This window comes from Podarcis gaigeae, assembly GCF_964106915.1.
Source record: "Podarcis gaigeae genome assembly, chromosome: 4".
In the NCBI taxonomy this organism is placed as follows: domain Eukaryota; kingdom Metazoa; phylum Chordata; class Lepidosauria; order Squamata; family Lacertidae; genus Podarcis; species Podarcis gaigeae.
In genome coordinates, this window is record NC_139677.1 from 57,586,704 (window position 1) to 57,612,255 (window position 25,552).

General features: G+C 42.3%; 1 protein-coding gene across 4 annotated transcripts in view; it reads left to right on the plus strand.

Moving 5' to 3' along the window:
- Positions 1 to 25,552, plus strand: part of APP (amyloid beta precursor protein) — a 147,127-nt gene that overhangs the window by 818 nt on the left and 120,757 nt on the right. The window lies entirely within an intron of this gene.

Here is a 25,552-nt window from a genome sequence, read left to right on the forward strand (position 1 = left end):
GGATGGAAGGGGGGGGGGAGGAGGAGAGAGAGACCCACCGCGGGGAAGATCGGGAGAGGAGACGGCAGGCATCCCGCTGCTTTCCCGCCTCTCCTGGTAGCCTAGCCTCGTTTTTCTTCCTCCTCTGCGCTCCAGTGCGGAAAACAAACGGCAGGCAGGCGGTTAAGGGCCATCCGTCTACCCAGCCGTCCATAGGGGAGAAGGGGGGGGGTGTCAAGTTTTTGGATCAGGTGCCTCTGAGTAACTTGAGAGCGGACGGCGGCTCCTGCGGAGTAGCCGCCCCGTTTGCACAAGGGAGCCCCCCCCCCCCCGCTTCCTAAAAAAGAAAGCAGAAGACAGCCTCCCCGCCCCGTCTGTTCCCACACCTGGCACGACCTGCTTCTGGGAGCGAGCACCTTCCACTCTCCCCCGTTTCATTGATCCGATAGCTCCTTGCAGACTTTGTTTGGATGCGCGAGAGAGAGGGGTGTGTGTGTTTGTGTGTGTCCTGGGGGGTGACTTCTCTCTCCCCCCGCCCGCCGTCTTGCGGGAGGAAATCGCCTTGGCCGCGCGTGTTTTTCAGAGGTACCTCCGCGCGTTACAAGGAGGGGGGTGGATTCCTCTTAGGATGGGCGTTTAGGGAGCCGATGGAAAGGAAATGGGTTGGCGGGGAAGATTAAGAGCAAGAAGATGGCGCCTCTGCAGTGCAGCAAGGCAGCGCTGTAATAATGCGAGCTGCAGCCTGGAGCAACCCTCTCACCGCTAGGTGTTGGAAACAACTCTCCCTTCCCATTCATCTCACTGTCCGTCAGGCAGCCACGGCTGGGTGCGACGTACTGGAGCCTGGGCACACGACTGGGCAGTGTAACGGGGGGGGGGGAGCTCTTCCCCTTCTTCCTTAAACTGGAGTCTGCCTTGTGCTTGGCTTGGCTGTCTGCTTTTCTTGTACTTGCGCTTTCAGAAAGAATCTGTTTGGTCCAGACATCATTCAGTGGTCGAGGCTGCGGTTTGGACCAGTCCTCGCCCCTCTTATTTTAAAGGTGGGGGAGATTAGGGGAGTGGCAGAAGACGCTCTAAATATGCCACACCTCTTTTGGAGACTGTTGGGGAAAGAATCTAGGATTTAATTTTTTTGCTCATTAAAAATAATGTTCAAATCTCTGCATATGACAGTTCTGAAGAGATAGGGAAAAGAAAAATACATTCACATAGAGGAAGGAGGAATACTGTTGCTTTTTTTTTTGCAAGGAGGGATGTTAGCCATTATCTCTTGATCTTCTTTGCTTGTTTTTGCAAACCTTTCTTCTTCCAGGCTAGCTGCCTCTCCTTCCTTGCAATTCACAGTGCAGTTCTGTCTGCTTCTGCTCAGAAGTGAGTCTCCTAGGGTTTGATTGGATTTACTCTCAGGGTGTAGTCTGTAATCCTATGCTACGCAAGCCAAGTCCAAGTGAAATTATTGAGACTTGCGGTGGAATCCTAAACATGCCTACTCCTAAGTAAGTCCCACTGAGTTCAGTGAGGCAAGGATTGCATCTTTAGTTCTGAGTCATTGTAAGAGTATTGTCTGTTGGCTTAATTAAAAGGATTTCTAAACTGCTTTTAATTCTTAGAATTTCTCAGTGCCACACAGAAATGGAACATTAAAAACAATAAAATATACCCTCAAAACAGATACTGTGCAGCATAAAAAACCTTCTCTTAAAGCAGGAATTCAGCACTAGCAGGGCCCACTCTTATGGGTTAGGGAAAGCCTGTGCAAACTGATGGATGATACTTCACTTGTGTGGAGTGGGTGGAACATCTAGACAAAATGCAATCTGCAAAAGAGCAGCTAGGCAGAAATCCACTGATCCCTTTTTTTAGCATTGGAGTCATAGCCTCATGTGTCACCTTTAAGATAGGAATGCCTTCGAGCATCTTCTGAATGCTGTTTTTTTAAGGCAGGGATGAGTTGCCTGCCTTTTCCAGGAAGAGCACAATCCACCCCCAGGGCAACTTGAGCAGTCACTGCAAGTCATTTGCCCAAACCTGCTTTCACAAGCCTACAGTAAACCAGGCTTAAGTCAGGTCACTAAGCCACCAGAATAGCTCACAATTCAAATGTTTGTTTTACTCATAGAGTTGTAGGGTTGTAAGGCACCCTGAGGATCATCTACTCCAACCCTCTCAAATAAATCGTATGATTTGCACAGTGCGTTTTATTTATTTAATTTACTGACTCCAAAGTAGGATCAATGCCATGCAGCACAGTGCCACCTCCCCTGCCACAGCGCGAGCCACCTTTGTAAAAAGGACAAAATGGCGACTAGACTTTCTATTTTTGTACCCATAGCCTAAGTTCCAGGAGCCATGTGGTGAATAGCTTTTCTATCCTAGTTTCTAACACCGATTCTAGTCCAGGTCCTGTTCTCCCACGACCCCAGAACACAACAGCACTTTCTTCCACCTATGGTTTCAGCAACTGGAAGTCACACTGCCTCCGAACAGTGGGGCTAGTAGCCTTTGAACATCAGGGCTAGTTGCCTTTGAAGGCCTTATCCTTCATGAATCTGCTCCTTTAATCCAACTTGGTGGCTGGTTGTGAGAAACACACCCTGCCCAGCACAAAGGTGTGCCGGTGGGTTAGGTTACAGTGTCAGTCCCTGCTGGCCTCAGAAATGGAGAGAACTGTTTTTTCCTGCCAGGGCTGTCTTGGAGAACCCTATTTTTACCTACCCCGGGATGAGCAGCTGTTTACAAGCTTCCTTCATATGTGCCGGAGCCCATCTCTGGCATGTAAGGTCTGGCGCCAAGCATAACGCTCTGTTGTACCTTGGTTCAAACTGAACCCTCAGCAATATTGTTACCCCTTTTCCATGGGTGGGTAAGAATTAAGACAAAGGACACATCAGTCTCTCTCATGGTGAACTTGGTGCCCTTGTACTGAGAGAAATGGAGCCAAAATAATGCCATTTTGAAACAAAATCAGCAGGCTCAAGGAAGCTCAGAGGTTTGCAAAAGTACCAGAGAAAAACGTGAATTGGCTGGTTTGACCCTTTGACAGCTTAGAGGATCCTGGAGGAAGGCATGGCTACCTGGAGGTCATCCGGGACAGAAGTAGTCCTGTTGGAGGAGGGTTTGGGAGTCTGTGTCCCTCTGGATATTATTGGACAACTCCCATCAGGACAGCAGGTAGCACAGCTACTGGTCAGGGATGATGGGAGTTGTATTATTATTACTATTATTAGTATTACAATTTGTTGCCCACCCTTCACCCCAGGCTCCAAGAGGGGCTTACAGCAATTAAAACACAACATTGTACTACAACAACATCTGGAGAGCCACACCTTCCCCAGGGGGAGAATTTACATTGCAATGTATTGTTGCGCATCCCACTTGCTTTTCGTTTTATAAAATGAAACCATCCTGCTGTACTGAACTAATTTACATGGCCTTGTTCTGAAGAATGTCAGGTTCATTAGGATAGGATTGGTGTTGTGATGAACAATATTGTCTACAATTGCAAAGCCGCCTCTGCTTTCAGTTATGGCCTTGGATAGATTTTATTTTCACTCTCTCCCCCCCCCCCCACCCTCTGGCATCATTTGCTGCAAATTGTCAGATTTCAGTGTTAACCCATTTGGACATAATTACATTGTCTTTGTGAAGCTCATTTTATAAAACAAAATTATGTGCTGAAGATGTTAATTACAGCCTTAACTGAAGATTTATTATTTCTATTGAATGTTGAAATCATTCCAAGGCCAATGTTTACAAAGGAAGTTGTAACTCTTGGAATGTAAGCTTGTAGAAAATAAAGATGCTTATTTAATTTCCAAACCTGAGGCTTGAGTATGGAACTTTTGTATAGGTATTGCTGAGTGCTTTCTTTCAGCCAAAATAAAATGTATTGTCTGTGGAAGCTGCTCAGGTTTGAGTTTTGGTGAGACTCAGGATTAGGGATAAAGACCATGGGGGCCTCCAGATTTTAATGGATTACAAATTCCCTACCTTGTTTGAAATTTGCCACTTGACATCTCCACCATCTGGTGGTGCGTGCCTGGATCTTGCCTGTTTTCACATCCTGTAGAATTCTATGCATTATATTTTATCTGCACAATCAGAATGAATTTCAGGAACCAAAAAGTTGTATTGAAAAAATAGGACTTTTGAGCTGTCTGGCTCCCAAATGGCAGCTAGGCATTGCATTTTGGTGACTGTGACCCTGGTTTAAGGAGCCATTTAGCGCCTAGCTTATAAATCTGAGTTTCTAACACTGCTTCCCTAGCTCCCAGCCAGCATGGCCAGTGGTCAGGGATGATACGAGCTGTAGTCCCACAATGTATGGGGAGCTGCAGGTTCCCTCCAGTGACTGAGAGTAGCTTGCTCTTAAAATGCCTTTGGTGTTCATACAAGATATGTTATGCATTAGGTGATTATTTTTAAGATGCAGGATAGAATGATTTAAGTCACCAAGAGATAAAGGCCTGGCCATTCTTTCTGCTACACATGCGCCTGCACTTTATTTCCCAAATAAAATGTTTATCGGTTATATGGTATAAGTACTCAAACATGTCGACTAAGTAGAACTTTTGTACTAGCTAGCAGAGTGTTCTTTGTTACATATTTTAACAAACTGAATACATGACCATATTTCTTACAGTTTTATGAAATGGTGCCTTGTACTTTGCTTATTAAATAGGAAAGTTACAGGTTGACACAACAAATAAACTTGGCTACAGACGTGAAGTGCATCAGTTTTATTTGATCGGCAACAATAGCTGTAGTATAGCAATATTTTGCCTGTTGGGTGTTTAATGTTTTTTTGATGAGTCTGATGGTTTTAAAATTATAATATAAAACCAGACTCAATATCCAAATATGCAGCTAGTCATCAGTATTGTGACTGTGTGCAACTGTTTGTGTCCAAATGATACACTTTCTTTTGTTTACTACAAAATTGGTGGTTTCTATTTTCAACTTTTAATTTTTCCTGCTTCTCGGATGTCAGAAACTAAAATACATGTTCTTTGGTAGTATAGGGTTGCAGAAGTCCAAAGTGTGCTATTTCTAGCACTGAGTATATTTGCTGGCACAATGCTAAATACAGTTTTTTGTGGTCTAAAACTAAAATCCCATGGCCAACAACCAGGAATTTGTACTCCTTTCTCTTACCCTTTTATATGTGACTTCCTACTCCAGTTCATTTTTATATATCCCAGGTCACAAAGGCTATAGTTACTGACCTGAACGTTCCAGCAAACTATGGTTAGTGCTAAGCAGGAAACAGGAGGAAGTTGCATGTGAGGGGAAGAGGGAACAGACAAACCTTTGCTTGTTTCCAATTTTGCAAACCATGGTTTGGACGATTGCATAAATAGAACCCATAACATATCCATAATCCTCAGGACAGTTTGGTTGTATTCAACAGAACTGACTGATTTCAAGATGGACCAAAGACATTGCTGGCTTGTTTTTACTTCTTGTTCAGGACATGCAAAAGTCACTCTTCCCTATCTTTCACTATCTGTTCCTAATTGTATAATTTGCACTCTGAATAATCTTGCTATCTATGGGTCTTGATCTTAAATTGACTCTGAGTGCCTGTGTATGTGGTCATGTTCCTCATAGTATTCTCCATGAAATACTTTGCGTACGTTTACTACTGCCTCAGGTTGCAGGACTATATAGTTAACATCTGAGGACATGTTGATACAGGTCTAGGTTATGTGGTCATCAGTTGTGGTTTTCTTGATTCCTATTTGCCCTGACTGAAGCCTGGTGCCCATACCCTGATTCCACATGTTGATATCCCAGACCCCAGAGGTCAGGCGTAGGCTGAGAATCTGCTGTTTGTTTGGGAACTAGCTATTTGTGCCAGTCAAGTCTGTGTGGTGACTTGTTAGCATTCAGAGATGGCAGTGTGATTCATTGGTTATGTTCAAAGGCTGGGCAGGCGGTGCTCAGCTTATTTCTTTTCTTCAGAACAATACCTAGGAAAAAAGAGTATAACATTGAAATCAACATCCTTGATTTTTAAGATAAATTGGCCTATTAAAGGCATTGTCCCACTAATTCCGAGTCTGTTTTTGCATAGTTACTAAAATAAATAAATGGCAATCTCCTTTCATGGTCTGAAATATTTGAACTGTCAAAGTGATTGATTAAAACAAATTCAGACCCTGCTTGGTTCAAACCTGCAGGCATGACCTGTCTTAAGTGACCCATAAGGCTGTATTCCACCTGCTGTTTGGTGTCTTCCAACGCCCCTTCTAATTAAATACTGAGAATGTAGGATTGCCATTAATTTCCAAAGCTTCAAAAGAGGGACTCTTGGGAGCTGAGTTAATGTGTCGGACGACAGTTTTACATGCTCCCTGTTGGTGGTCTGACGAAGAGTAATAGAGCATGTGCTTTGCATGCAGAAGGTGTTAGGTTCAACCCCCCTGGGGAGTTGAGAATGAGCCTTGTCTAAATGAAACCTTCTCAGATGTTGCCCTCCCCACATGGTTAGAAGCCTTGTTATCCTTGACCATTGGCTATGAGGCTGATGGGAAGCATGTATTCCTTGGAAAGAAAGGTGGGAGATTAATACAACGAATAAGCTCTTCTGCTTACCTTCTTAAGAAAGCTGGAGGGGCCAGCCAGATGGAGATGTCAATTGCCAACCTGGCATCTCCATGTAGTTGTAATTGGACCCGCACCAGTCGCAAAATGTGCCTGGCTTATCTTGAACACTGCTGGGACTCAGGGTTCAAATCCCCACTTGGGCATCTAGGTGACCTTGGACCAGTCACTGCCCCTCAACCTAACCTACTGCTCAGGGTTGTGGTAGGGATTGAATAAGGAGGGGAGAACCATAAATACCCTCTGGAGCTCCTGGGGCGGGGGGAAATGGCTGGGATAGAAATGCAAATAAAAATAAATAACTTTAGAGGTCCCAGGGAAGAAGGGAATAATATGAGAAATCTGCCCTGCCATCCTTGGCAATGCTGTAAGATTGTGTTGAAGCGCTGTTGGGAATGGCAAAGTGTTTTGGTTCAGCCCTGCCAGTTGTGCACTGTAATGTTGATTTTGGGGAGCGAAAAGTGTTCTGGAGAAAGGCAAGTCCCTTTTCTGTTGGGAGAGTCTCATGCTTCCTGCTGGCAGTGAGCCGGGTGACGCATGGCACAGCCGATGCCAGGCCTGGGCTTGTCCAAGTAAATGCATTTGGCATGATGGGGCTGCTCGTGAAACACCAGATCTGGGAAAGCTGAAACACCATGCACAGTCTTCAAAGTTGGAGCCCTCTAATCACTCACTGGGTTTTATGGAGCTGTTAATATTCTGGGATAGCATGCAGTCCTTTTAAAAACAAGGCATTCTGCCATGCTGGTCATAAAGAAACTCCTGAGGAAAGTGTTTGTGTAATAGAGATAGTGAGTTTTTATATTGGCTTCAGTGTGATGCAATACTTTTAAACTGTTAAAATATCTTGAATGGGTACTTCCTTTTATTGGCCCTCTCCTGCTTAGTAGCAGTGCCCACTTACCAGTTATACATGAATATGTGATATGAAGATAACTTGGTAAAGCATGAGACTCTTAATCTCATGGTTGTGGGTTTGAGCCCCGTGTTGGGCAAAATGTTCCTGCATTGCAGGACTAAATGACCTACATGGTCCCTTCCAGCTCTACAGTTCTGTGTGTCTATGATTTTATGATTTGCTGGTAGTTAGTTGGTTGGTTCTCTCGAATGTGGAGCAATTTGTGTATGCGTATTTTGAAAGGGCTTATGGATTGTTTGTTTCAAACCTCCATAGTCATAGCATGTGTGTTATGGATTCTTAAGTGTTTGGATAACTAAATGTTTTACATTTGTTAAATATATTATTTATCTGAAGCTTTTGATGGTCCTTTTCAGGTTTGCTGTTAGCTTTGCTTGATTTTCTTTTGCTTATTTTCTTCTCCTAGGCTTGGTTCACACATGGAACAGAATCAGGTGGTTGGGTGGGCATGCCAGGTCAATTAATGCCCCCTTTCAGTTGGAATTGGAACAGTCCATATTATCACCTTCAAATTCTACAAGGTTGGACAGATTCATTGATGATACAAAATGGAACGTTCAGTGTTTCAGTGTCCAAATACTGGTTGCTGACAGTGTTAGAAACTGGGAAATTGTTAATGCATGTTTAATTTGATGTTTACAATAAAAATATTGATACCATACTTCAGTTTTCAAAACACTATACTCTTTATTGTTAAACTCCTTAACATATAGTCTATCCTTAACATATACTTTGAAGCTTCAAAGTACATACATTTCAGTAATTCTTGAGTGTCAGCCCGGCGCAAAAAATGGCACCCAGACCTGTTGAGGTGCTCGCAAATTGAGAATCTTTAGGTGCAAAATGTGCCTGGCCCCCTGCTAATTTCGAACCCTTGTTGCTGAGAGTCAAACACAAGGACATGGTTGTTGTCTTCACAATCTGTTTGTGGGCTTCCTAAAAACCACTGACTATTCACTTTTAGCAATAATGCAGCTGGACACTCTTGTAGAACTTTTACATTGAATTTTTGTATGCAAATGGCTCATGATAGCAATAACGGATTGCCATGGATTTGCTTCTTTCTGTATTAATTACTTATTTACTTCATTCTGTTGCAATTGCTATAACTATAAATATAATTGGAGGAACAGCTTGTGTGGATTCCACCCAGAGCTATATTTATATTTTAGTTAAATGTGTGTTACTGGATCTTTAAAAGAAAATAGAATAAAGCATTGGGCAGAGTAAATTACCCAAGAGTGCATATCTTAATTTGGGATTTGAATGCAAATCATTTCGACTCTTCAATTTACACTTTCTAGCATTCTAAAGAAACACAATTACTTTGAATAGATTTGTATGAACCACATAACTGGCAAAAGTTGAAAATTTCTCAGACAAGGATCAAGAAAAATAGTTAAATATTCAGAATCAGAAAAGTTGCTTTGTCAGAGGCTTAGTGATTTTTACCTTGCAAAGGTTTGTTGGTTTTTTTTATCTTGACATGGAATATTTCTAATGTATATAGTTGTTATACAATTCTCAAAGTATCAACAGCATCACTGCAGTCATTCCCTTGATGTATGGATAGCTTGTGATAATGAGTTGTATAGTCCACATAACATAACCTAAGTTCCAACTGGTTGGGGTTTATCATAGATAGCAGTTCTGAACATCACCGCATATGGTAACAAAACATGTAATTTTTTAGCACATGTGTGCACACTAAGGAACAAAGAATTGTATTGACCGCTTTGCCATGTGAACATCTACTTTGAATTAAAAATTATTGGCAGCTTATGTATGTACATTCATGTGTTCTAGAACTGAACACCTTCCTGAAATGTTTATTCTGAAATTAAGAAACCAGAATGTTCATATAGTCTTTACCAAAAGCAGATCTGGGTGTACTGGTAGATCTATGGGCAGCCTGTAGTAGATTTATGATGTACAATTGTATAGTAGCACTGGCCTGCTTATTATACTCCTGAAATGAAGAAAGCTTGGAGTAACAAAACATGTGGGGTGGTGTTTTTTTTAATAGCACACATTTGTGGAAATTTCTGTGGGAAGACTGTATGCTCTGCTCAGTTCTGGTACTAAATAAATATTCCCCAGCTTGGAATTCTTTAATGGTGGTTGCACTGACCCCTGATTGATGGATCTAGGGGTTTGAATAAAAGTAGATCCCACAAGCAAGAAGTCTTCCCACCTCTGGAACTATGTAGAAGGGATGAGGAACCTGTGGCCTGTCAGAGGTTGTGGGACTACAACTACCATCATCCCTGACCATTGGCCATGCAGGGTGGGGCTGATGGGAATTGGAGCCCAACGCATCTGTGGACTGCAGGTTCAGTGCCCACCCCCCACAGCATAGTCTTTATCAAGCTGGCCCTCAACTCAGCTGTTGATGTTACAACTGAGGTTGAGACCAGACAAGTTGGGAAGAATGCAGAGATGTAGCATTGCCTTGAACTGCTGTGACTTTATTCTAATAGAGAAGGGCCAACGAGGAAATGTCTCATACTGCAGTTAGAGTTGTTTTGTAAGAGAGTGTGACATAAACAGCACTTCTTGTTTGTGTGATCTGAACGCGCTCCCAACATATCTAACCTTGTTTACTCTATAATCGCTAAACTGTCTTGTCACCTTACATGCTGAAGTTATCCTTAGGCTAGTTCTGTTTTCAGCCGATCTGTACTCAGATGCTATATGTAGTTTTGCAGCCTAAATTGTCTTGATAGTAAGGTTTCGTTAGAGTCTAAAGCCACCGCACCTTCTGTCAAATCCATTATTTCCATATTAGTGGCTCCTGCCTCCTGTTCAAAGAAAAGAATTCCATCTCTAATTGAATATCTGTTCTTGATTATTCCGGTAGCCAACCTCTGGTAGCATGAACAGGAATGAGGGTTGTGGAGGGTGTGAGGTATAGACACTTTTCTTTTGAAGTTCTCCGTAAAATGATCTCTGTGTTAAGTCTTATTGAATAGAGGAGGAGTTGAGCTGAGGATACACAGAGAGGGCTTTGTAAATGGTAGGCTGTTAGAGTAAAGCAGCTGGCTTGGCCAAGGAGGGCAAGCATTGCCACACACAGACAAGAATAATTCAAATTATTAAATGTTAAGCTGTTGATACAAAAAGAGACCACGCAGATGTGAGGCTCTTGGGAATCAAAAGGGGGGGGAGCTATCGTGTCCCAAATGACTTGTTTGGAGTTCTTCTGCCTCAATTCAGTGAAGAAGCTTCCTGCCTAACCACGATGCAAGCACCATATGGCTCCTTCTGTGGAAAGCCTGGGCTGACAGATGTTTGGCATCTGGGGGCCAGGTGGACTTTGAACTTCACTGCTGAGCCTCTTGGATTTGCTAATCGGAAGGTCGGCAGTTCAAATCCCCGCAATGAGCTCCCGTTGCTGTGTCGCAGCTCTTGCCAACCTAGCAGTTCGAAAGCACGCCTGTGCAAGTAGATAAATAGGTACCGCTCCGGTGGGAAGGTAAACGCTGTTTCCATGCACTCTGGCTTCTATCACAGTGTTCCGTTGTGCCAGAAGCGGTTTAGTCATGCTGGACACGACCAGAAAGATGTCTATGGACAAACACCAGCTCCCTCGGCCTGAAAGTGAGATGAGCGCAACCCCATAGTCGCCTTTGACTAGACTTAGCCATCCAGGGGTCCTTTACTTTTCCTCCCCCCCACATCTGGAGCCAACATTTTGTCCAAGCACAGCTTTCAAGGGGGAGCTGGGCAGAGACCCTTCAGTCTAGTAGTTGGGGGAACGTCATTGAGTCTCTGCAAGTGGGGGTGGCAGGTGTAGCTGAAATAACTGGATTTCCCCCACCCTGTATTTTAGGTTATTTAAGTCAGCAGGACAGAAAAGCAGAGCTGTTGCCCTCATGGTTTGTTGTTTATTTTTGCTTCTTGCTTTGTTACTAGCGGTTTGCTTCTCCTTTCTCCTGCATGACAAGAGGCTGAAACAGCCTTTCCACAATCAGGTCCCTTCCACATGTTTTGGCCATCAACTTCTGTCAGCCCCAGTGAGCATAGCTAGGGACAGGCTGGGTTTAAAAGGCTCTTGTGAAAGCGGAGCATCGAGGCTGAGTGGCAATCGCTTTCATGCAAGTGGCCAAAAATGAGTGAGTTGTTTGCTATGGCAACCAAATTTGGTTCAGTGTGTGCCTTTGCCTCCCCCTCCCCCAATGCTCTGGAGCCCTAGTGTGACCAAGAAACCTAAGAGCAAATTGCTGTTTTGCCCCCTCTCTCATCTTTCTTTCTGTTTATAGTGGAGTGTCTAGAGGACGTTACCATCTTGAATAGTGTTAAGTGTCTGTGAGGGAATATTTCCAGATGCTTTGAGTTCCAGGCATCTTATCCCACGGCATAACTTGGCATTAGGAGACCGTCTCAGTTGACAAAGTGACTTCTGAATGGAGCAGCTGAATGCTGAGGGGGAAGTGGGAGTGTGAGGACGCAAGACTGTAGAATAGAACAGTATAGTGTTTTTTGTGTTTTTTTTAATGGTTTTTTGAGGGATCTCTCTCCCTTTATCTGTTAAAGCGATTTGAGTTGCCTCTGGGGAATGTTTGGCCAGCCCTGGAATGTTGGTTCCTTTGAAATTTGGGCTTCAATCTCAGGGTAATGTTGTGTAACTTAATATTCCTTTATAATCGTATCGACATAAGAACATGGCAGAGAGCTGCTTACAGATTTTCGAAAACCTTTTAGTGCTATGATCGTTTTAAATGAACTCCTTTATTACAAATACTGTGAACATAATGCAGCCATTGATTCCTTTGCTGCTGCAATGCATTCCTCAATTTCGCCGGTGCTACTGTCCGTCAGGTGGAGGGCTCAGAAACTGGCTAAAAGTCCAAAGCTATTAGAGCTGCTTCGACAGGGAATGTAGGGAGATTTGTCGTCTTCTTACCTGGGAGGCAGACAAAGAGAGCAAAGGACTCGGAGTAATAAAGCATTTGTCCCAGATGTGCATTGCTGGAAACTTGTTATTTGATGTTATTTGGAAGCATGTTTTTAATAAATGCCCTCCACTGGAAGCAGAACTGTGCTTTGCAGGGGGAAATAAATACATAACGTGACCATATGGCTGGTTTGCACAGCTTTGTTTTGTTACCTACCAATGCCTCAAGGTGCCATTTTATTTGAAAGCTGCAGCGTTGAAAGAAAAGTCCCCTGCAGTTTATGCACCTGCTCAGCTCTTAGCAGTCAGGCATCTTCCTTTTTTTTTTTTTTTTTTGGCATTTTCAGGTCAGATGCAGAGCTAGCAAAGACTGTGTTTCTCTTCTGCTCCCCCCATCTCCCCCCCCCCCAAGCTCTTAACACTCATATAAATTCTCCTGGCGGTGAAATTACATTCCACTCCTTGTATGTACAATTGCTGCTTTCCCAAACTTAATAACTGCTCTTGAGTAGATTCCTCCTCCAGAAGAAAAAGGTTTCAGTGTTGTTACAGATGGTGCAGACCGGTAATTAGATGGTGTTATCCTGAAGAGGGAGAAAAATACAATTTGTAAGTCAGTGCTAATTATGTTTATAGGAAATACATGCATATATATATCCTATATATGCGCTGATTCTTTATGTTCTGGCATTTTAAATTTTGGCATCCAAGAATGCTCTCCGCTTCTTAAAATCAGAAATAAGCACTGTCTAATCTGAGAGCAATTTAGCTGTTCTCCAGCCCACCCCACCTCCCACCTCCTATCCTGGCTCCTGTAGTGATGTAGGTGGAGCAGGAGGTCCTGTGGTGAGATGTGTTTGCTTTATTTATATAAGAGTATTTACATGACACCATTTATGTGAGGCAACATCAATGTTGTTTACAGAAATAAAACATCATTTAAAAATAGTACAAGACGATCACTAGAATGGCTTTTTAAAATGAAATAAAGTATTTCCTTAGGGAGAGGTGCCTTGTCAGTCTGGCTTGTAATGTACAGTGCCATTGAAATGATTGCGACAGGTTAGCCCATGGCTAAGCTAAGTTTGAGTCCTGAGCAGAGCAATCGTGTGGAGCTGGCAATAAGTGGTTCAGTTCCACTGCTGTGTGCCAAGCTCTGTTGGCTTCCTCTGGCCAGAGTGGAAGGTGCAATGGCAGCCTGGAGATTGGGATCTACAACCCAGAGACGCCCCATCCTCTACCACTGGCAGGCAAACTGTCTGCATTAGCTTTCCACCCACCTGGTCACAGATCAGACCTTTGCTGCAGCCAAGTCCCATCCCCCTCATTGCACTTCTGGTGCGGTCCAGCAGAAAGGCACCTATGCACCCCCCTTCCCCAGTCATCAGGATGGCAGAGAGGGGCATTGTTGCACACTTAGCCTGAATCCAATGCGTATGTAATTTTCTGCCCTGAGTGATAATTATTTAGGGCTTTGGTCCCAGTGCATATATCCCATTTCAGTTGTTCATTATTGAATAGGGGATGTGTATTCACATAAACGAAGACATTCCAGCGTTCAGTTCACATAGAGACATTTATCCAGCTATTTTTAAGCAGGGCCTGTGCTCTCACAGTTAAGTGTGCGTTGGAAAAGAGATGTTTGTTGCTTTGTGGCTAAGATAACAGGTTCTCGGTTTAGCAGTTTCTGGATGGGTGTCTCAGTGATATCTTTGGGTGTGCAGTCTTCGGTCTCCCTTTGTGCTTTCATTGAATTCTGAACTCAGCGAGTCAGGGCATAGCTGAGGTAATAGCAGGGTGTTATTTTCATAGCCATTTATTCTGTGTGGAAAACTAGTGTGCTAAGAATGCTGCTCCCCTGCGTCTGGTCATAACATTCCCTGTCATGTCACTTAGGTCCTGTATTAGTTTCTAAGCCCTGCACTGTATCCGTAGATAGATATGATTTCTGTACTCTCTCCGAAAATACCCCTTCCATCAGTGAGAATACAAGATGTGTGAAATGGTTTTAAGACTTCAATGTTGAATTCACTTTGACAACCGACACATAAGTTATAATGTGCAGACTGTACTTCTGAAGTGACTGAATACCTACCAAAATCCACAGTCTTGTGGAATGACTTGGCAGACATACAAGAGTGACTTAATATTGTGTTGTAGGAGGTGAATTCTTAGAACAGTGTCTATGCTTGGACAGCCGCATGAGTTCTCCATCTGTCTTGAGACAGCTGACAAGGGAAAGTGTCGGAATTCTTTGACTTAATACTCATTTCCCTTGTTTTGATCCTATTTTGACTTGAATATTACTGTGTGCTATGTTTTATGCAAAACAAAGGTAGGTCACCTCTCAAAACTAAGTGTTTGTGTGTAGAAGATCAGCAGTTGTGCATGTTTAAAGCAGGCGGTAAAAGAAAATTTGGAAATACATTACACTAACAGTTTCCTTTTATTGCCTAATATCAACCAGAATTTGTGAGGCAGTTTGCACTGTGATATTCAAATGTTTCAGTGCACACTGCCCACCAGGGATTTAATATTTAGGAATTTGAATCCAGCTCAGTGCATCTCAATGGACACTTGTTCTTTTGATGTCTAATTTCTTCAGGAGCATATTGGTACTAAAGACAAATGGGCATTTCCTGTTCTCATAGGTAGGGATGAAGAGGATATAGGAAACCAGTGCTTATTTTCGGGGGGGGGGAGGGGACTCAGGGGTACGCATACCCCTAAACATTTTGTGAATCTAAGTTTGGCCTCATTGTGGGGCAGTATTTCAATATGAGTAGGAAAATGAGAGTAGCCCTAAACATTTTTTTTAAAGAAAAAAAGCACTGGAGGTAACAAGTATTATCTATAGCTTACCAAACTGTAATCCAGGGATTGTTTATTGGGGGGGGGGGACAGGGTGCTATAACAGACATAATGCCATACTACTGATGAAAACTTTGTAGTTTAGGCAAAACAGAAGAGTTGCCAGCTAAAAATGCCATAAAACTGCTTAGAGCTGCGACCTTACATTCCCATTGCCAGAAGCCATCTTGGCTTTCTGGCAAATTATGAATTAGGAAACATTTTTTAAAATGTTCCAGTAGTCCTAACTTGATTGGGATCTGATTTAGCATGTTTATTTGACAGAACGTTGCAGGGTGGAACAACTGCCAGCAGGGCCTCCTCTGTATCAGCACCTTGGGGGTGAGGTGCTCCTTCAGTTATTTGAGGTCCAAGTTGTTTAGGAATTTGTCGGTGTGAATTGATGCAGGCTGTGGTTATAAAGACAGTCTTTAATGTCATCTGTTTAATCTAGTCCGATAATGCAGAATAACTCACAATGCCTCTTTTCAGCAAGGCAACTCTGTTCTGAACCGTTGCATTTATAGTATTTTTCTATGGCTGCTGTGTTCCATGCTGGGAAGCTTGCAGACCTCTTGGTGAACTCTGCATGGCTGTGTCCATATCAGATGTTGAGTTGTGTGATATTCTACTACTCACATCCTGTAGCTTGTTCCAAATATTTTGATGCCCATTTGATACCGGTAGGTTTAGCAGCTGCTCTCGTTAGTTTTGTTTGTGATAGATTACACTGAAAACTTGAAGTGGCGTGCAGTTTTCACAGAGGTGTTTTTTTCCTCTTCCTCCTTCCCCCATGCAGCATGCTTAGACATATTGGATTTGATCAGCACTTTAAAAAACAAAAAAGAGCGTACTGTGTTACTTTGAGCTTTCAGCTTATGAATAGCATATTCCTGTGTTAAATTAAGCGAATAGCTGAGTCCACAATTCACACACTGTCACTGGAGGAGTTTCATCATTTCAAAGCCGTTTTGCACATACACAACAAAAGGAGACTTGCTTATTATATTTTGCCATTCTGTGAGTGGTTTGCTTTCTGCCTTTCCATTACTTTGTTAAGAACGTAACCAGCATGAATTCCCCCCCCCCCCAACAGCTCTGACCATGTCTCTGACTACAGTACTGAAAACCAAGGCCAATAAAAGGCCATTGTGTGAAATGTTGTTGTTTAGTCGTTTAGTCGTGTCCGACTCTTCGTGACCCCATGGACCAGAGCACGCCAGGCACTTCTGTCTTCCACTGCCTCCCGCAGTTTGGTCAGACTCATGTTTGTAGCTTCGAAGACACTATCCAACCAATTGTGTGAAATAGTTCTGGTTTTAAGCAGTCAAATGTGAGGCAGGAGGAGGTAGGCAGAGTGGGCTCACCTGTCCAAATAGTTCAGCTCCCTGCTCCCAAGTCATCTAAGTTAGACTGGAAAATTCTCAGTGGGTGACTAATGGCTTTGATTGCAGCAAGGATACAAACTTAGGAACCTGCTGTCTTACACTGAATCAAACTATTGGTCTACCTATCTAAAAATTGTTACACTAGGGTTCCCCAAACTTGGGTCTCCAGCTGTTTTTGGACTACAGTTCCCATCTTCCCTGACCCCTGTTCCTGCTAGCTAGGGATGATGGGAGTTGTAGTCCAGCAATGGCTAGTGACCCAAGTTTAGGAAACCCTGGTTTACACTGTCTGGAAGTGGCTCTTCAGGGTCTCAGCTGGAGGTCTTTGCAAGCCTTGCTGCCTGAGGGTTTTTTGGTTTTTTTGAGGGGGGGGGGTGAGCAGGGATTACAAACCTGTGGCCTTCCAGATGTTGTTGGACTCCAACTCTGTTAGCCCCAGCCAGCACAGGATGATAGGAGCTCAACATCTGGGTAAAGGTAAAGGGACCCCTGACCGTTCGGTTCAGTTGTGGCTGACTCTGGGGTTGCGACGCTCATCTCGCTTTATTGGCCGAGGGAGCTGGCGTACAGCTTCCGGGTCATGTGGGCAGCATGACTAAGCCTCTTCTGGCAAACCAGAGCAGCGCACGAAAACACCATTTTCCTTCCTGCCGGAGCGGTACCTATTTATCTACTTGCACTTTGACGTGCTTTCGAACTGCTAGGTTGGCAGGAGCTGGGACCGAGCAACGGGAGCTCACCCCATCGCGGGGTTTTTTATCCGCCGACCTTCTGATCAGCAATCCCTAGGCTCTGTGGTTTAAGCTACAGCTCCACCCGCGTCCCTCAACATCTGGTTAGCCTGCTTTAAATACTGGGTTTGAAAACCCAGGCAGAGCCTATGTTATCCTCCTATTTGAGCTATGAACTCTGGAAGCATGCCAGGCTGTAAAATGACCAGGAAGAACCTTTACTGTATTCCTTTCTTTATAAGTTAAATTGAAGTGGAATTTTGGGTACTAGTCACTCATCTGAACTAACTAATATTGTACTGTATTGTGACTGTTTTTAAGTCTCTTCAGTGATCTTTGAGAAAGATAGGACAATAGAGAAGCTGAAAGAGCCTCTTACTTCCCTCTGGGAACAGTAAGTGTATTGTGGCCGAGGAAATATTTTGTTTCACTCAGTCTCGCTCTTGAAAGCAGCAGAACTGAATTGCAGTAGTAAAATGTCTCCAGAATGCATCCATGTAATCTGGTCTGTTGGAGGAAGGTGGGGAAAACTTGTATTACTTTTCAAAACAAGTCTCCCATCCCCACTTTGAAAAGAAAAAATGAGAGTAAAAGGACTCGACAGCAAACCCCCCCCCCCCCCAGTATTGACTTGCTAATATTTTGGAAGTTTCAAAATGTGTTGAGCTTTGTTTTTAATGTAAATAAAAGAAAGATTAGTTAAGACTTTACATTGCAGAGGAGGACTTCAAACTGTGCTGCCAAAAATGAATGGAAAAAGAAGAGCAAATGAAAAGAAACACACCTAGGTTTTGTTTGGTATATGCCTTGTTTCTGTTTACTTATTATATATACATTACATGCTGTTTTTCAGCTGACTCAGTGTTTCTTTATTTTAAATTTTAAGAAAAATACTGTTGTCAAAGACCTGCAGTCTGTCCAACAATCGTACGTTGTCATTTTTTTCATTTTGTTTCAATATTATGATTTTTAATCTGGTGAAATAAACTGAAAATTGTAACCTTATTTGCTTAGGCCCTCTGCTAACAGGAGACAATTGATTCTGCTATCAGTGCAGTGCAGAGATTTCTAAAATGCCAGGAAGTTTGCATCTGTTGGCATGGGTTTCCTGGTAAATTTAACGGGTAATTTTGACGTTGTATCAGGAAATATTTCAGTGCACTAAGACAGGAGTGGGAAACCTTTGGCTTGCTAGAATCATAATTGTGGTGTTAGAAGGGATTCCAAGGGTCATCTAGTCCAACCCCCTACATTAGAATTCAGCTGATGCATCCATGACAGATGGCCATTCACCCTCTGCTTAAAAACCTCCAATGAAGGAGAGTGCACCACCTTCTGAGGGAGTCCGTTCCACTGTTGAGCAGCTCTAACTGTTAAAAAGTTCTTCGTGCTGTTTAGTCGGAATCTCCATTCTTGTGTCCTAGCCTCTGCAGCAGGAAAAAAACAAGCTTCCACGTGGCAGTCCTTGAGATATTTGAAGATGGCTATCTCACTCTCCTCTTTTATAGGCTAAACATATCCAAACTGTTGCTGAACTACAACTCCCATCGGCCCCAGCAAGCATGTACTATGTCTTGGGTGATGGGAGCAGTAGTTCAACGACATCTGTGGGAAACAAATTGGATCCCCACCCATGATAGTCATGTATCTTTTCTTTAAACTTTCATTTAGTGAACAAAGCAAAAGGCTTTGAAACTGCAAGCTCGCCTAATGCTCTTTTTAAAGCAGTTGAACGGGATTCCTAATTTGACTGAAGCAGCAGTGCTTGGGGAGGAATAGTTTAATATGCCACACTATTTTTCATGATACTAATTTTAGGTGGCTAATCTATGGGTGTTCACATGTTGAACAGAGCAGGTGAAGATGACTTAGACAGGAATTCTGTACACCTTGACCCAAGAGTAAGTTCTATTGAACTCAGTGGGGCTTGCTACTGAGTAGACATGTATAGGCTTGCAGTATAGGTAATTTTATTTTCCTTTTAGCAAACAATGATGAAAGAACAGCAGTTAGACAGAAGAGTCCAGGGAAAGGATGAGGATTTTAGGAAGTTTTGATGCTGAAAGGGAGAAGCTAATGGTGGATAGAGGAAGATGAGCTCATGTTACTATGTATCATTTCGTATTTGTAATAATTTTGGTAAATACACTTTGCTGCAACTTTGTTAATAAATTCAGAAATGTTTATCTGAGTGTTTATTTTTTTATGTAATTGTTGCATGCCATGTGTTTAATGTAAAGAAAGATGTATCTTTGTTCAAACGTCACCAAGAAAAGGAGTTGAATTGAAAATAAGGATGTTATTGCAGGGATAGTCAATCTGAAGATGTATGTATGTAAGTAAAACAATTAGGGATTAGAGAGAATTCAGTATTATAGGTGTGGGGAGCCTGTGGCCCTTTAGGCAATGCTGGACTACAAATCACATCATCCCTGACCATGGGCTATGCTGGCTTTGGTTGATGGGAGTTGTAGTCCAACACCACCTTACTGTGGGAGTTGTAGTCTAACACCCCACCATACTGGAGGCAATACTGTGACCTGAGGAAACAAAGTTTGTTTGTTTTTGTATTCACTTGTTCTGAATTTAAAAAAAAATGAATGTATGAAAGGTGACGTTTTCTCTTTTTTGTAACAGCAGCCTTAAGCAGTTGGGGGCAGAGGGAAGAGGAACTGTAGATTTATTTCTCTGCCCTCAATCTCTCTCTCTCTCCTTCACATCAGTTTGAAGAATTTGTGCTTTTATATGACCGTTATTGCAAACTGTCATTCTGAGGAAGAACTGGTGCAGAATACCGTATCAACTTGTCTGTGCTTGAAATATTGGTATGTTGATAGTAAATGGTGTTATGGTGCTCCAGAGGGCTAGACTGTTTTGACAGTTTTCTTTTTGAATGAAAAGAACAAACGTATTAAGTCGATTTAAGTGAGTAATTTGCCCAGTGCATGTCTTGGCAATCAAAATGAAGTCTAAACAAGCTAAACAATGATATGAAAAGAATGTTTTTATAAGCAGCACAACTGGGTCATGATCTTCCCCATTTTGGTTTTACCTTGTCAGTTTTACCTGGTATGTTTTGGGCTACAGCTCCCATCTCTCCTGACCAAGGGGCACAGTTGCTGAGATCGATAGGGGTTGGAGAAGGGTGCCCTATCTAGTACAGTGGTACCTTGAGTTACATATGCTTCAGGTTACATACGCTTCAGGTTACACACTCCGCTAACCCAGAAATAGTGCTTCAGGTTAAGAACTTTGCTTCAGGATAAGAACAGAAATTGGGCTCCAGCGCCGCGGCAGCAGCAGGAGGCCCCATTAGCTAAAGTGGTACTTCAGGTTAAGAACAGTTTCAGGTTAAGAACGGACCTCTGGAACGAATTAAGTTCTTAACCCGAGGTACCACTGTAATAAAATATCCTCCAGTCATGAATATTGCTTGGATTTGAAATGAAAACATTATTTAGTGCTTTACTTTAAGATTCTTCCTTCCTATTTTGTCTACTTGGAGGTTCTTGCCAGACAACAGTGGCTGATCTACAATCTTGTGCATGTTTACTTAGAAGTAAGTTGCACTGTGATCAATGGGGCTTATTCCTAGTAAGTATGTATAGGATCACATCCATTTTCTGCAAGTTGTGTTGACTAAATGCCCATCTTATAAGGGGCATTATACCTTCTCATATTAAATTTCTAATTATTCTGAATGTGACAGGCTCACAGTATGCATGTTGAGAAATTCATTTTACTATATGTACTACACTCCACCTTTCTTCTGCCATGGGACCAAAGGTTGTATACATATGGTTCCCACCCTTTTATGACATCTGGTGATATACAGAGGTTGGAGACCTGCATCATATTTCTGTTCACTTGAGGGTCCCTTCAGAAGGGATAAATTAATACACATGTAAAATCTGTGTATAGTAACAATGTGTTTATAGTTGCATCTCTCTCCCCCCCCCCATTCTATTAATGAGATGACACGTCACTGCCAATTAAGAACAAATGTTAGGCAGAATGAACGAAAAGACACAGCCTCCAACCACATCTACTCTGCAACAAATCCCACTAAGTTCAGTGGGTTTAATTCCCAAACTCGTGCTTTAGGATTTCAGCTTTGAGGTGCTGCTATCACCACTCTTGGGCAAGCAAGAGAAATAAAGGTAAACTGTACACAGTTGTCAGGTCTATAAATGACCTTCTCATATAGTTTATGAAGAAATTACTGGTCATCAATTTTAGTTGCTTTGTGCTTTCACAAATGGAAGTATGTAGAGGGAAGTTTTTAATGTTTGATCTTTTATCATTTTTTAAATATTCTGTTGGGAGCCGCCCAGAGCGGCTGGGGAAACCCAGTCAGATGGGTGGCATACAAATGTTGTTGTTGTTTTCATTTTCTCATTTTCGGAGTGTGCATACACACTTCGTTTCCACCTTATTCCAGACTAACAATGCCTCTTTGCTTCGTGCAATTACTGTTGTGTATTATAATATCAGTGCCCATGTTTGAGACAGTGAAAGATCAGGGGAAAAACATTTTTAGCTACAGCATGAAAAAGTAATTAAAAAGAGGGAATACTCACCTGTGGTGATGCATATCTTTGAGTTCAGAATTCTCTAGCTAGTTTGTACATTGTACAGTGTCTGTACAAACAGGTATACACTGTGTTCACATTCAGACAAGCCTTCAAACACTCTTTTAGGGGATTGTGGTGATTGCTGTGCTCATGTGTTCCCCCTTTCCTTCTTATTTCCCACACAGGACCTAATTCCCCTTCTTGTTGAGCCCAAGCCACAGTTCACCATGATGTCCAAATTGACACGCTGTGTTTGAGTGATCCCCCCAAAGCTGGAATGTAAAACAAGAACAAAATATGTTTTGCCTTCCTGACTGGGCTGGATGGCACAAATCTCTGTGTTGCTATATTTCACACAGGATGTCAGGACTGGAGCCTTTTGCATGTGAATAGGAGGGAAGGAGGCCATCTGTTAACAGGTTCTACATCCTTGGCTTAGAAAATCACCTGAAATGCAGCCTCTGTGATTTAGAGATCAGTAATGTTTTTGGATAGTTTTGCATTGGCAATTTTTTTGATGTCCCAGAGAGTGATCTAATTTTGCTTGTTTATTTTATTTGTGTTTACTAAGCAAACCAATGAAGTTGAAACTGCCAAACTCGCCTGATAGTGTGTTAGCAGTTGGCATACACTTATTGTTGCTAAAGAGCTCAGGCAATGGATATTTTGTTCCTATGGAAAAATTAAGCGTTGGAATTTTACCTGGGAAAGCGTTCTCTCCCCCATTGTTTGAATCTGTGCGGCGTTGGTGAGCTCCCATTGCTCTGCCTCAGCTTCTGCCAGCCTAGCCATTCAGAAGCACACCAGGGCAAGTAGATAAATACGTACTGCTGTGGTGGGAAGGTAAATGGTATTTCCATGTGCTCCATGCATTCATCACGGTGTCCCGTTGTGCCAGAAGTAGTTTAGTCATGCTGGCCACGTGATCCGGAAATCTGTCTGTGGACAAATACTGGCTCCCTTGGCCTGAAGTGCCGCACCCTATAGTTGCCTTTTGCTGGACTTAACCATCCTTGGGCCCTTTACCTTTTACCTTTTTTACCCTGATAGAGATGGAAACTTAGATTGCTTTTGAATGTGGAAAAGAATGTCTGATAACCTGGAATGAAATGGATGGATGGATTAAAAAATGGCATGAGCCCCTCTGCTTACAGTTTCTCTCCACCAGCTCATCATTAGTGAGTGATGCTCTGGCTGCTGCACTCTTGCTGTGTGGTGTCATTAGGGGTTTTTGGAATTCTACATAATGAAACATGAACTGCTGGAGACAAAATGGACTAGACATTTCCTTCCTGGCTGATAGTGGAATTCATGACCCCTTTCGCAATGTGACTGCATCTCATTAGGTCCTAATAAGAAAACAAAAAAAGGGTATATATCGGGGAACTGTGGAGGGTTCTATTTATAATTTTGCTGCCAGAATGCCACAGCTGAACACTTTCACACAAATGAGCTGTGGTGTATGTATTATGCAGCTTTTCATGAACATATAAATCTCCTTCAAAAACAGCTTGTCATTAATCTCTGCTGTGAATCCTTTCCACCTGTCTGTCTTTGCTGTTCCAGCATATAATTGGGGGGGGGGGGAACCAATGTGTGGTTAATGGCACTATCTCAGACAAAGCCCACTTCCTCCCTAAGTCTGCAATCCCATTTTCACTTTTCTGGGAAGAAGCCTCATTAAGAGGACTAACTTCTGAGTAGATGTGCATCAGATTGCCTTGTCCTCGCATGATGTCTCTGACTTGAGAAATAGTGGCTGAAATAGAAGTCTAACAAATAAGTGCCCTAGGGCAGGAATGTTGAAGGACAAGAATGAGAAAACTGTGACCCTCCAAACATTGCTGGACTCCAACTTCCATTGGTCGTATCTACCATGTTCAGTGGTCAGAAATGAAGAGAACTGAAAAAAGGTGCCTTTTTTCTTCCCCCCTGGTCATAAAAAACCAAAGTGTTTTGCAAAAACATAGAAGAAAAACCATATTTTAAAACTGAAAACAGACGTCAGTTAACCATGGTGGAAAGATGTATTCCTAATTGCCTGGTGAAATATAAAAGTTTAGTGCTAACATGCAGAATTGCTAAATTTTAATTATTGCTGACAATTCGGTGGTGTTGAAAAAGTAACTGAGCAAAATCCTCTAAAGTTAAGTACTCTTACATTGTTTTAATTTCAGTAGGAAACTTATGCCCATATGTTTAACATTCCCACTGAAACCAGTGATTCCTAAAAAGACTAAACTTTGCTTGGTTCATGCTCCGTTGTTTTAAAAAATAAAGGGAAATTAATCTAACCTCTTTATGATATATTTCTTTTAATTAAACCCCAATGGAAGAAAGCTGTACACTATAAAAAAGTTAAACTTTTGCTTTCATGACTGCTAAAAGATTATTGATCTTCACTTCGACAAGCTCATTCTCCTAAAGTTCTTTTCTTAAGCTTAATATTTTGTTTCTGGGAATATTCACTTGACTACTGGCAAAGGACCATCTCTGTAATTTTATGCAAAGAGGGATAGACACCTAGTAATTTATTCCTGTCTTACACTTCTTCAGTAGAAAAAGGCATGCTTTCTCTATTTTTCATTCAAGTTAGCATGTGTCATGTTAGCTAGAAGTCTTCTGAGAAGAAATCTTAGCTTCGCTATTTTTTGTGTGCAAATTCCCAAGGTTGTGTTTCTATTCTTTGCTCTCTTTCAGGCTAACAATTCCAACTCTTGGAAATACGTTTTTCTCTTTCCTTTTTTTTTAAAAAAATTCTTTTTATTAGTTTTCAATAACCAAACATAGAAAACAAATAAACAAAACAAGGAAAAAAGAAAACACGTTTTTCTCTTTCCTATACACCAAATGCTTCTTCTTTTTAAGCTATGTTTGGGTATTTCTAGTTCTGGAATCGGGGGAAGGTAGCTAGGATTGGGAGGGAGGGAGGGAGGGAGGGAGGGATAGCATTTTGTAGGGGAAAGTGATTAAAGGGATTTCCCCCCTCTTCTTAAAATAGTGGAACCTGGGGTTATCAGATGAAACTGATCGGCACAAATTTCAGGAAAAACGAAACAAAGGAAATACATATTCACAATGTGGCCTGTTTGTACAATTATGCAAGGCTTCGTAAAGGTATGAATAAACATTGGGGTTGACACGTCCTCCTGGTGCTCCTCTTCTCACCTTTTCTATCATGCTTAGAGAAAGCTTGTATTAAACCAGAGTTCTCTGTTACGCCTGAACCAGGGAACTCTGACTTGATACAAGCCAGGATCTTTCTCTGAAGCCTGTGTGTGAGGGAAGGACAAGAACAGAGCATTCTGTTCCAAAGCTTGTTAATGGCTTCCTAATGCCTCGAATATTGTACAAACCTTTTGTAATTTAATTTATGGAATTGAATGTCACAAGGTGTCATGGTGGACATTGGTTAGATTGTTTTTAAGGGGAGCTGGACAAATTCAGGGAAAAGGCATCCTTCAATAACTATTAGCCATGATGGCTGTATGGAGCCTCCATGTTCATAGGCAGTAATGTCACTGAATATCAGATGTTTGGGAACAGCAACAAGCAAGAGCTCTTTCCATCAGGTGGGCTTCCCATAGACTTCTGAATGACTAGTGTGA